Raw genomic sequence first — 11,403 nt, forward strand, 5'->3', positions numbered from 1 at the left:
CAACACGTTGGGTCTCACGCAGGCCGAGTGGGGACGGCTGCAGGTAGAGGATGTGCCATTGTTGAGCTTGCGGCGCCGCGCTGAGTTGAATCGCAAAGACCCTGCTCATTGGGGACTTCGCAGGTAGTCCCTCAGAAGGACTTTTGATGAGGTGGGACGAGGGGCTGCAGCGTCACGGCATGGTGGTTCCCACTTGCCTGCAGGGTCGGTTGATGCGGGTAGTACACGAAAATAAATTGTTACACCTCAGGGTTCCAAAAACGTTGCTATCTCTGCAGTGAGATTTCTATTGGCCGGGAATATCGAATGATGTATATCATCTGGTAAAGGGCTGCACTGATTGTGCACACCGAAAACCCCCGTTGAGAAAAGCCCAGCACCCGTTGCAGTCCATCACAGTGTTTTAATGAATTGGTTGCGCTTGACATTCTGGGACCTTTTGCAGCTACGATAAAAGGAAATACATGTATCCATTGCTGATGCATTTTTGCACGACTACGTAATGGATAAGGGAGCCCCTGAGCAGCTTCTTACAGACCAGGATCGAAATGTTTCGTCCAAGCTGCTGCGCGACATGTATTGATGCACTCGGCACTACGAAGATTAAAACATCCCCATACCATCCTCAAACAGATGGTATGGTAGAATGCCTCCATAGGACTTTGACATCAATGCTCTGTCAGGTGGTGAATGAGGCACAAACTGATTTGGATTTGCACGTGCCAAGGGTCTTGGCAGCATACAGGATGGCCCCACATGCCTCTATGGGATTTTCCTAATTTTCCTTATGTTCGGGCGGGAAAACGAACCCCCCCCCCCATAGACACTCAGCTGGATATGACCTCGGGGAAAAAGGAGGCAGCCATCCCCGCACATCTGCAGGTTACGTTGGGATGCATGTCAGAATCAGCTAAGGAACGCACTGCCAAGGTGCAAGCTGCTTATGAAAAGATCGCGGAGCGGTGTGAGCACGTGCTTCCATGGGAATCGGGGACGGGGCATGGCTACACTCCCCACAAGTACCGCTGTGGACGTCCCCCAAGTTGCATCAGCCATGGCAAGGTCCTGTAGAGGTGGTAAAAATCAAACGGCCACAGTGTGTATGGATACAGGCAGGACGTCGCTGTTGGTTTGTTCACCCCTCGCGCCTGAAGCCATATGTTCATCTCCAGATAGACGACTCATGCCCAAGTCCTGTTCGGCCAGTGTCTGGTGTGTCCGGCGAGCCGAGGCAGTCGGCCACGAAAGTTGTGCCTCAGAGAAAAAGTGTTGTGCCGTCCACTGAAGTCCGGGGAATCAGCAGAATCCGCCATGTGGGAAAGACTGCCGGCTGGAGCCAGGTCAAATTCTTCCAAAGAGTCCAGGGATGAGCCTACCCCTTCTAGGCTTTTGTGCAATGCCCCAATGTCCGAAGAGGTGCAAGATGCCGCCCAAGGCAGTGGACCGGCGTCAAGAACCTGGTCAAAATGTGCAAAATTTTGATATCGGAGATCCCATGTTGTGTAATTAATATCAGAGTCGTGTGTGGGGGAGGTGTGCATCGGGCTATGCCTTCGGCAATGTATTGGTAATTGTCGTTATCCATCGAGTTGGTTCGGACCACCTGCAGTGCGTTGTTGTGCTAACTGCATCGGGATCATGATCGTCGTACGTCGGGTTATTTAAAAAAAATAACTCCTCTCATTGCGGATTGTTGTTCTTCCCGTATCACGTAGTTGATTTTTAAAAAGTATTAGCCGGGACGACTATCTTTTTAATGGGGGGGGGGTGACTTAGAGATAGTGTGCTGACTAGCGACCAGAAGTGGAAATTGCGGGTGTGAGAACAGTATGGGCAGAACGAAAGACAGATACATGGGAGCGACCACAAGGGGGAATATCTGGGCCAAGGGTCAGAGAGGGGATCCATCTGGGAGTTCCCAGAACCAGCTGGAGAGTTTGAGAAAGGGGGCGTGGCCAGGGTTGAGCCACAGCCACGCTGGGAAGATATAAGCGAGCGAGGAACTGGGTTCTGGGCTATCGTGAGGGGTCGGAGTCCTGGTCATTGTCGCTGTCATCTTCGTCGTCGCTGTCATCGCTTCGTCTTCATCGTCGCTAGATAGTCAGCCAGCTCTCTAGTCAAATGGGCGCCATAAAGCTAGACTGTTAGCGTTTTATTCCGTGCTACCGAGTCGTAGTCGTGTGAGTGTGAGGAAATAAAGGAGAAGCCTCTGCAGTTTATGTCTCCAGAGTCGTTCAACTACATACTTAACAATTCTAGATTTGAAGTTTTCGTGACTGCAAGGATCCATACTCTTTGGTTCTTTCGGTAAAGTCACGTAGGTAAAAAATTAATTAAAAATGAAACAAAAAATTAAAACAACTAAATAAACCACAACGTTTCAGAGGCAACACAAGCTTCCGTCATCAGGTGGAACAGCCACAGCAAAATTACTGTGGTGAGTAGAGACAGCTTTTTGTGACAAGAGATTATATAGGGTAAGAAGGGGGGAGGAGCCAGGGAGGATGGATTGGGACCCTGTTGACAACATGACAACAACCTCTGATAATTAATTGTCAACCAAATGTAAAGCTAACTTGATCGTTAAATTCAACCTCCTATCAAAGAAAAAACAGAACCACACATTAAAAAGTTAGATGTCAACAAAATTGTTATCAATCAGAGTAGCATCCCAATTTCTGACAATCTAAAATCGGTACAAGCTAAAGGGCTGAATTTCGCAGTTACCCCTAAACATACTCCAGTGGAGGATATGATCTCCCAGGTCGATGTAGCCCTCAAAGGCTTGGGACACATCCAAACAGATGTTGCTAGAGCTGAGATTGCCACTGTCCTCAAAAATGCTAAGAAACCCATTAGCAACATTAGCAAAAATGAGCGCTCTGAACTCGCAAATTTGAAAAAGAGGGATGACATAGTCATCCTCTCGGCCGACAAGGGAAATGCCACTGTGATCATGGATAAAACCACATACAACAACAAAATCCAGGACCTACTCAATGATAGCAGTTACTCCAAAATCAATAGAGATCCGATTAACAGTCTAACTACTAAAACTAACAAGATCATTACCAGTTCGACTTCCCAAATAAAACCAGTCAAACGGCTCTCCCTAAAACCCTCAGCTCCTAGACCACCCAGATTCTATGGTCTTCACAAGATCCATAAAGAAGGTACCCCACTGCGGCCCATCGTGTCCACGATCAACTCACCTACCTACAAACTAGCCCATTTTCTGTCAGATACTTTGCTTCCCTTTACTGGCAAGACCACTTCAGCAGTTCTTAATTCAACTCACTTGGTCTATCTAATTAAGGACATTTCACTGTCCCCTGATGATGTCCTCGTCAGCTTTGATGTGGTCTCTCTATTCACCAAGGTTCCAGTGCCTGACACCATAACAATAATTTAAGACTTAGTCCAACATGGATTGAACCCTGATATCCCTGCGCTGGTTAGGCATTGCCTCACCAACACGTACTTCACCTGGAATGGTACTTTCTTCAATCAAAATGAGGGTACCCCCATGGGTTACCCCTTGTCACCAGTGATAGCCAATGTTTTCATGGAGAAATTTCAAACAGACGCCATCCAGACATCCACCCTGTGTCCTTCCCTGTGGAAGAGATATGTGGATGACACTTTCGTCATTTGGCCACATGGCCTTCCAGCATTGAACCAATTTCTCGACCACATTAACTCCATACACCTATCCATCAAATTCACCATGGAAGTGGAGAAGGATGGCAAGCTAAAATTATTGGATGTTCTGTTTGAGAGGGAGTCCAATGGCTCTTTGGGACATTCTGTCTACAGGAAGGCCACCCACACAGACTCCTATCTGAAACCTGATTCCCACCACCGTCCGGCACAGAAGAATTCCCTCATCAAAACACTACACCATAGGGCCCACTGCATCTCTGACAAACACCACCTGGCCAATGAATTAGAACATGTACACCTGGCCCTTAAGATGAATGGATATTTGGACCGTACTATCCGCAGAGTTGTTTCTCCTACCATGGAGAAACAACCCCCTGAGATTCCGATCAAAACCATCACGTTACCATACATAGCAGGCGTTACCAAAAAGGTTTCCAAAATTCTAAACAAACACAAGATCCAGGTCCGATTCAGTACAATACACAAAATACGTGATCTAATCCCATCCGTAAAGAATGTCATTCCTGACTTACAGTACCCTGGTGTCTACAAACTGAGTTGCATTTGTGGTGATTGTTATATTGGGGAAACGAAGCAACGTATCTGACCGCATTCACGAGCACAAGTCAGATTTGAAACACGATAGGACAAATTCTTCTGCCGTGGCTGATCATTGCTACCAAAGTACTCTGCAAGCCATCTGGATACCACCAAAGATTTGTCCATGAATCCATCCAGATATACAAACATAGTCGTAACTTCAACCAAGAGGATGGTTTAAAATTGAGCATTCATTGGAAGGATGTTATTAATCAAGTAAAACTTTAGCTGCTTTAGAGTTTATATTCATATCCATATCTCCGGTCTTTTACTCCCAGCCTTACACACTACCATCACTAGGAAATTTGACGTGCAACGTTTCAATCGTGCAAAATTGTCCCCCATCCCACTCTCCCCCGCCCCCCGCTGCCCCCCCCTAATCCGTTGTACATGAGTACCATGCCCAGGAGCTTCAATAATCTCCGTCCCCCAACACTCACCCCCCTCCCTACCCTGCATCCGTCCTCCCTGGCTCCTCCCCCCTTCTTACCATATATAATCGCTTGTCACAAATAGCTCTCTCTACTCACCACAGTATATTTTACTGTGGCTGTTCATCCTGATGACGGAAGCTTGTGTTGCCTCCGAAACGTCGTGATTTGATTTAGTTGTTTTCATTGTTTTTTTACTTTTTACCAACGTGACTTTATCGAAGGAACCAGAGTATACTTAACAATATTAAAACATTTAATTCCCACTCACAACCAACATCAGTGATGATAATCTGAATATGTCCTGGGCCTCTCCTAGGTCAACTCGGCCTCAAATGAGTACCTGGTGCGGTGTGTGTAAACATCGCTACTGTTGAGTCAAAGGCGACCTTCATAAACGCTGTGAAGGCAGGCTATACAGGGGATCGTTGTCGTGTATGTTTTGTGTGAGTGCGCTTACATGCCCCCTTGTGTGTGAAATTGTTGGGATCCATTATGCGCCTTCCGACAAACAAGCCAGCATCATCGGGAATCAAGGCAAGTGAAGTTAAAACTGATTTTTCTTTCTATTTACCAACATTTATTTGGTATGTTATGTATAATATAGTATTTATTACAGTATAAAATGCAAATGTTCAATATTTTGTATGAGTTTAACAATGTTTCCCTTTTAAAAACGTCTTATAAACCGTTCGACTTATGAACAGGTGATAAGTCGAGGGCTGCCCATATATTTGACAATATTAAAACATTTAATCCCCCTCACCACTTCCCCCACAACAACAGACGAACTTAATAAGAGCGCGTCCGAACCGATGCAATCTCTTGCGGATGGTTGGTGATTGGGATTTGGGGACCTCAATAATTTTTTCTGCACTGTCCATGTCACTCTGTACCATGGCTTTCATTTGTTCAGCATCGTGAGGCTTAGAGTCTGCCTTAACCGTGCTCTCGGACTCCAGGAGAGGGTTAACAGTGTCGTCTGCGTTTATAGGCAGAGACAATATGGAGCCCATGCTCGTCTCGGCTCCATTTTGGGTCGCCTCATCGACTGCCTCAATTGAAATATGAAATTCCTCAATATCCAGAGGCTTGATGTCCGCATCAATTCTGGTCTCCGACTCTGGGAGGGGGTCAGCAATTGATGCTGTCGAAGACACAGCAGTGTTCACATCTTCCACCTGAATGCTGCATTTTGTGGTGGATGTTGAGCTAGTGGCTGTAGGCATCTCCACATCCAAAATGGTTCCGGCGCTTAATGCAACAGAAGCAGAAGCCAGGAAGGCGTCAGTCCTTGGCTCAATTAAGGGGACTGCAACGGCGGCTGGAGATGGAAGGAAAGTGGCAGTGGACACCTTAGTGGCCAAAATGGGAATTGCCACTCCGGAAGAGCTGCAGCAAACTGATTCGACTGGAATTTGGCCAGGAGAAGTAAGTTGTGGAATTGAGGGAAGGTGGCAAGGTGCTGGAGCCGGGATGAAGAAGTTGTTGGGGTCCGAATCCAGCCAGCATAATTGGTAGGGGTCCATTGTCTTGGAAGGGATGTTGTAGGGGTCCAGAATAGGGAAGGTCTTGGTTGCAGGAGCCAGATGGGAGTTGATCTTGCATGCTGGTGCCTGGTGAAGTCCAGGTGGTGGAGCTGGAGCTGCACTCATCCATGGGTGCTTGAGAGCACTTTTCAGAGTTAGACGGTCATTTGGGTTCCAGCTGAAAACAAAGAGACAAGTACCGATGAGAAGATCAGCAAAATATACATACCCAAATGACACATTATAGTGATACAATAAACTTACATCCACTTGATAAAGTATCTAAGGGTTTGCAGGTATGTGAATATAGGTATGGTAAGTCCACGCTCAAAGTGTGCGTACACAACGTGTTATCGCTAAAGTAAAGTTCTTCCATTCGGGAACGGGCTTTCTGAGCGGTTCATGACAAACAACTTTATTCAGCTGCATGGCTGAGCAGTATAGGAATTCTAGGTATATGCGCGGAATAATATAATGATATAGTACGTGGTGGCGTACCCTCATCACAGTTTTTTTTCTCGCCATGGGATGACTGCAAGCTAATTTTATAGTGAAAATGTGCAAATGTGCATGGTTTTTATTTGTTTATCTCTGTAATGTGTAAACGGTAATTCCTCACTAAATGCATTTTTTCTTAATACAGAACATCTACTAGCGCGTTAAATGAGGATACAGTACTGCATTTGCCCTTTCATTCTTTACCTAGTTTCTTCTGCAGAGATATGCAAGATAGCTGTACATTGCAAAGGGGATGCATATTCCCTTGTGATATAGAAATTGACTGGAATTTTGTTACAGTTGAGGGAAACTTAAAGAGTGGGACACTCACCATAGGATGGAGCTGATGAAGTCCAGGAACAATGGGTCTCTCGTTTTCAGAAACTTCTTGAGTCGGCAACACTTAGGGGTCTCCTGCAGACATTCCTTGGTCAGTTGCCCAAAGAAGTCTGCAGTGGGTACAATCGCAAACGATGTCATGCATTAAAATATTATTAATGTGCACAAGGCTGTGATGTACAACGAAGGCTGTGATGTACAACGAAGGCTGTGAAGGACGTGGGGAAACAACCCAACTTTCACGTCATTGTGCAGCCAGACGAGTGATGTTATAACACCTAATCGCATATTAAAATTAAAATTTGCAGTACTCACTGAAATACCGAGGACCGTCTGGTGCAGCGTGCAGCATCTCAAAGGGTGGTGTTCCCACAATCTGAAAATAAACGATACATTTGCTCTTATGTCACTGGCGAGTTAAGAGGCGTTTTCTGTACGTACTTACATACATGGTGTGTATCCTATTGATTGAATTATTCATTATTGAGTAATCACTTGATTTCACGTAATATGAAGCTGTTTAAAATTGAATTTGTACTCAAAGTCAAATGAGCATTGAGGCAGTGATCATAGCCTGGCTGCAGCCCTGAGTCAGTGGTAAAACTCCATTCATACGTCACAGGTGAATATATCTCTATGACAACCAATGTCGACTTCCCTAAAAAGTAGTACTCATTTTATCAACACTGTAGGGCTGAATAAACCCCAACCAGATTTGAACCCACAATCTTTCGCTAATAAATATACAAAATTATACAATTAATGTTACCTTTGTGAGGCCAGCGATCGCCTGAATCTTGCTGCTTATTGACATCAGTCGTTTGCCGACAGATATCTCAGCTAGTATGCACCCGGCAGCCCACATGTCAATTGATGTTCCAAACGGCTGGCCCAGCAAGACTTCGGGAGCGTTGTATCCGTGCGTCCCAAAGGAATAACCGGCTGGAGAAAAATAAAAAAATACAATATTGCTTAGGTGGCCTGTAGGAGTCATAGTTTCACTAAAAGAATCCCCAATGTGTTCGCACCCTGTCCTGCATGATATGTGATAGTTTTCAAGTTTCAAGTTTTCATTTATTAGGTATAGCCCTGTGAGCCATGCGGCTCTTAAGTCGGGTGCAACCGCAACAAACAAAATATGACAGGACGTGATTTTACACGGAAGTGGACATTCCCAATGCACGGTTGTGAATTGGAGGTTCTAAGGAGTTGTGAGCATTCCCTTAATACCTCGTGTGGAGCTACCATGCACAGGCATCACTGCGTGAGCTCTTGTGATATCTGCTATATTAATTTCACATCAGCATCGTTCACGCAATTTGCATGAACGACGATATATAAAACACAAAATTATTCCAGATAACAGGATCTGTAGGAATATTTAGAAATGCGATGATGTGTATAAATGTATATAAAGTGTAACTTACGAAATTCAGATTCAAAAAAACTTCCTCCGAAGTCGGCCAATCGGATGGCTGCCGTGTGGTGATCTTTCACCAAGATGTTTTCCTGAAAAAATTAAGAAAACGGATGCATTATTTGTATTGTATTTAACCAAATGAGAGTCCATTAAGATGATTCCTGTCTGTATGGAAGAATGGCGTTCATTTTGTGCACTGTACATCTAACGTTATAAGTGTAAATGAATTATTTCTCGAGTCGGAAGCAGGGGGATCAAAAATTATCGTAAAGATGATCCAATACAACATCTTGTACTGAAGTTGGTCATGAAAACAAAACACTTATAATGGGAAGAATTGACATGGCGACTCTTCTCATCGGCGCGAACCGAGTTGTTCCGCAATTCAGGATGGTAAAAAAAGAAAAACCTGAATAATTACGTACAAGAATGAAAATAGGGTCACGGATAATTGGTGTTTCTGTGGACTCTACAGCTGCCATGGATAATGGGAGTCATAGGTAATATGATCACGGATAAGAGCTCTTCTGTATGAGGCAGCTGTGATGGGAATTCAACTGGCCACCACGTGGCAAAGAGCTACAGGTGCATGAGGCGCATACACTGCTCGATATGTTTAAAAGATCACCGTAAAGGTGCAGGCCTGCAATTATTTGCTCACCCCTCTACTTCCAGAAAGGCCTCCATCATTGAGTAGGTCGAGAGAGCTACTTAAATGGTTTTGGGATACTCGTATACACAGCCAAATGTCTCAAAAGTGGTCGGAGTACCCACACTTTACGCCACCACTTGTGACGTTGTGATGAACTGTGTTGTACTTATTTATACTTCTGGGTGTATAGAGGTGGTGGGTGGGTGGGTGGTTGGAGAGTTGGGATTTCAGAACCTGTCCACTGTTGCAATTGCCAAGCCGGGAGATCAAATTGAATTGATTCCCTCTGGGTTTAAAGTCTAGTGTGCTACCCATGACACCATGGCAGCGTCCCTTAGACCTGCTTAATTCCTCTAAAAGAAATGTAATGATAAACCCTTACCAGCTTGAGGTCCCCATGGACTACGCCGTTCTTCTTCAGGAAGGCCAGCACTTCCATCAGGGATCGGGCGTATCTCTTGACGGAGGACAGAGTAAATGCTCCGTTCGATTTCACCACGTCTAAGAGGCTGCCCGCGCTGACAACGGAAAACGCACAACACAGAGTGCAGGATGGTTAATTAAACACAGCATCAAGCACAAAGGCACCAGCACATCCACACATGCACGGCAAGTCCTAGAACACTAAAGGTGAGGTAAGACATTCGAGGTGTAACAATGCATGGAATACGTGCTGACTGCAGATAGTTGTTTTCTTTTTTGCAAACTGGTTACGAAATGGTTAATGCATCTGCTTCTTAACAATTCAGTGTAGCATAGCTAAGGATTGAGCACTGATCGAGATGAAGCAGCTGCCAAGCTTGTAGTTTTACACATCCTGTAAGTGTCACGCTTGTAATGGACTTAGTGTTCTTACTTGATGTAGTCCAACACGAGATAATGGTAATCTCCCACGACGAAGTTTTCCTCAAGCCGGATGATGCTTTCGTGTCTCAACATCTTGAGGAAGCCAGCCTCGTTATATCCTTCCGCGTCCGTGACGCTGCGTGAAGAAATACAAACACTTTTGAGAATGTCGAAAATAGGATCATCATTAAAATAGAATGCTTCATGTCGAGGTAGGCACACGTGAGTTTGTGTTGCAGGAAAACTTTTCAGTGAAGATTGTGATGCACAATCATGACTTGGTCTCTCACCTTAATGTGGAGTCAATCATCTTGAGGGCCATCTCCTTGTGGTTCCTGTGGTCCCAGCATCTGAACACCTGGCCAAATGTTCCTTCACCCAGTTTTTCCAAAACCGCATAGCGATTGTTGAGGAGATTTGTCGCCATCTGGTCAAGAGGGAGTGGTGCAGAAGAGTGCAAGCAATCAGTACAAGTGGCCGTTTTGACAGTAGTTTCCTAACTCCTCATTACTCTTTAAATTGAAATTAGTTTCAATAAAAAAATCCACATGGGGTTAACTCAACCCGGCATGCCCCTTGGGTTCATTAAATAGGTTCGACTTTTTCAGTCGCTCAAACGGTGCTGGACAATTGTTGCACCCAGTCTCTTCAAATGTAAGTAAGTACAGCCCTGCAATTGCTTGCTCATACAGCTTATGGTGAAAGGGCCTCCACGAGAAGGATCTCTATAGAGTAGTCTATCTGCTCTTTCCCCCTAATGAGACGTATTGATAGAGGTGGGAGTCGCCACACTCGACCACATCACACACGACTTGCTGCCAAACTACCACCTGTGGTGTAACATTTTCACTTCTGGGTGAACATTAAATACACCCAAGAGGAGTACATCCGTGGAGATGGAGCAATGAAATCAGCTCGTTTTTAGATACTAGATGGATTGTTGCATCAAAGGACTTGTGGGAGATGGTAAAGGCTTATCAGGCCTTCATCCACCAATGAATTGATCATGTTTGATGATAGCCTTTATTTCCTGCTTGCATACATTCAGCAAGTTCACAACATTTCTCTCCCTTATCTACTCCTCTCATATCGCTAAATAGGTATCTTAAGTTTGGATATTTTGTGAACTCTCTTTTATAGTTATTTCTTGCCTATATATCTCATTCATACTATGTCTCTTGGCTACAACTCCTTACACCTCTAAATCTTATTTGTATCTAGTTTTATCTAATTGTACGACTTAATTTTGTCCGTATCTCATATCATATCCCTACATGTCTTTGTCTTGTTTGTGTCCTAATTTCATCTCTCTGCATCACCTATGTAGGTGTGATACACACGTGATAAAGCTAAATCACAGGCATAGGTATGCAGTACAGACAGGAAAAAGAGCTTCATAGCTCACCGGATTTCTCCAGCATAAAT

At 44.7% G+C, this 11,403-nt stretch overlaps 1 long non-coding RNA gene across 1 annotated transcript; it reads right to left on the reverse strand.

The window, feature by feature from the left end:
- Window positions 1-5,969: 5,969 nt before the first annotated feature.
- LOC142930938 (uncharacterized) lies at window positions 5,970-8,932 on the reverse strand. Its single transcript, XR_012946937.1, has 4 exons — window positions 8,488-8,932; window positions 7,830-8,002; window positions 7,053-7,436; window positions 5,970-6,401 (listed from the first exon to the last, which is right to left on the reverse strand). It is a non-coding gene; the product is annotated as an uncharacterized LOC142930938 (long non-coding RNA).
- Between the last annotated feature and the right edge of the window lie 2,471 nt (window positions 8,933-11,403).

This window comes from Petromyzon marinus, chromosome 46, assembly GCF_048934315.1.
Source record: "Petromyzon marinus isolate PM22_M1 ecotype Great Lakes invasive population chromosome 46, UKy_Petmar_22M1.pri1.0, whole genome shotgun sequence".
Lineage (NCBI taxonomy): Eukaryota > Metazoa > Chordata > Hyperoartia > Petromyzontiformes > Petromyzontidae > Petromyzon > Petromyzon marinus.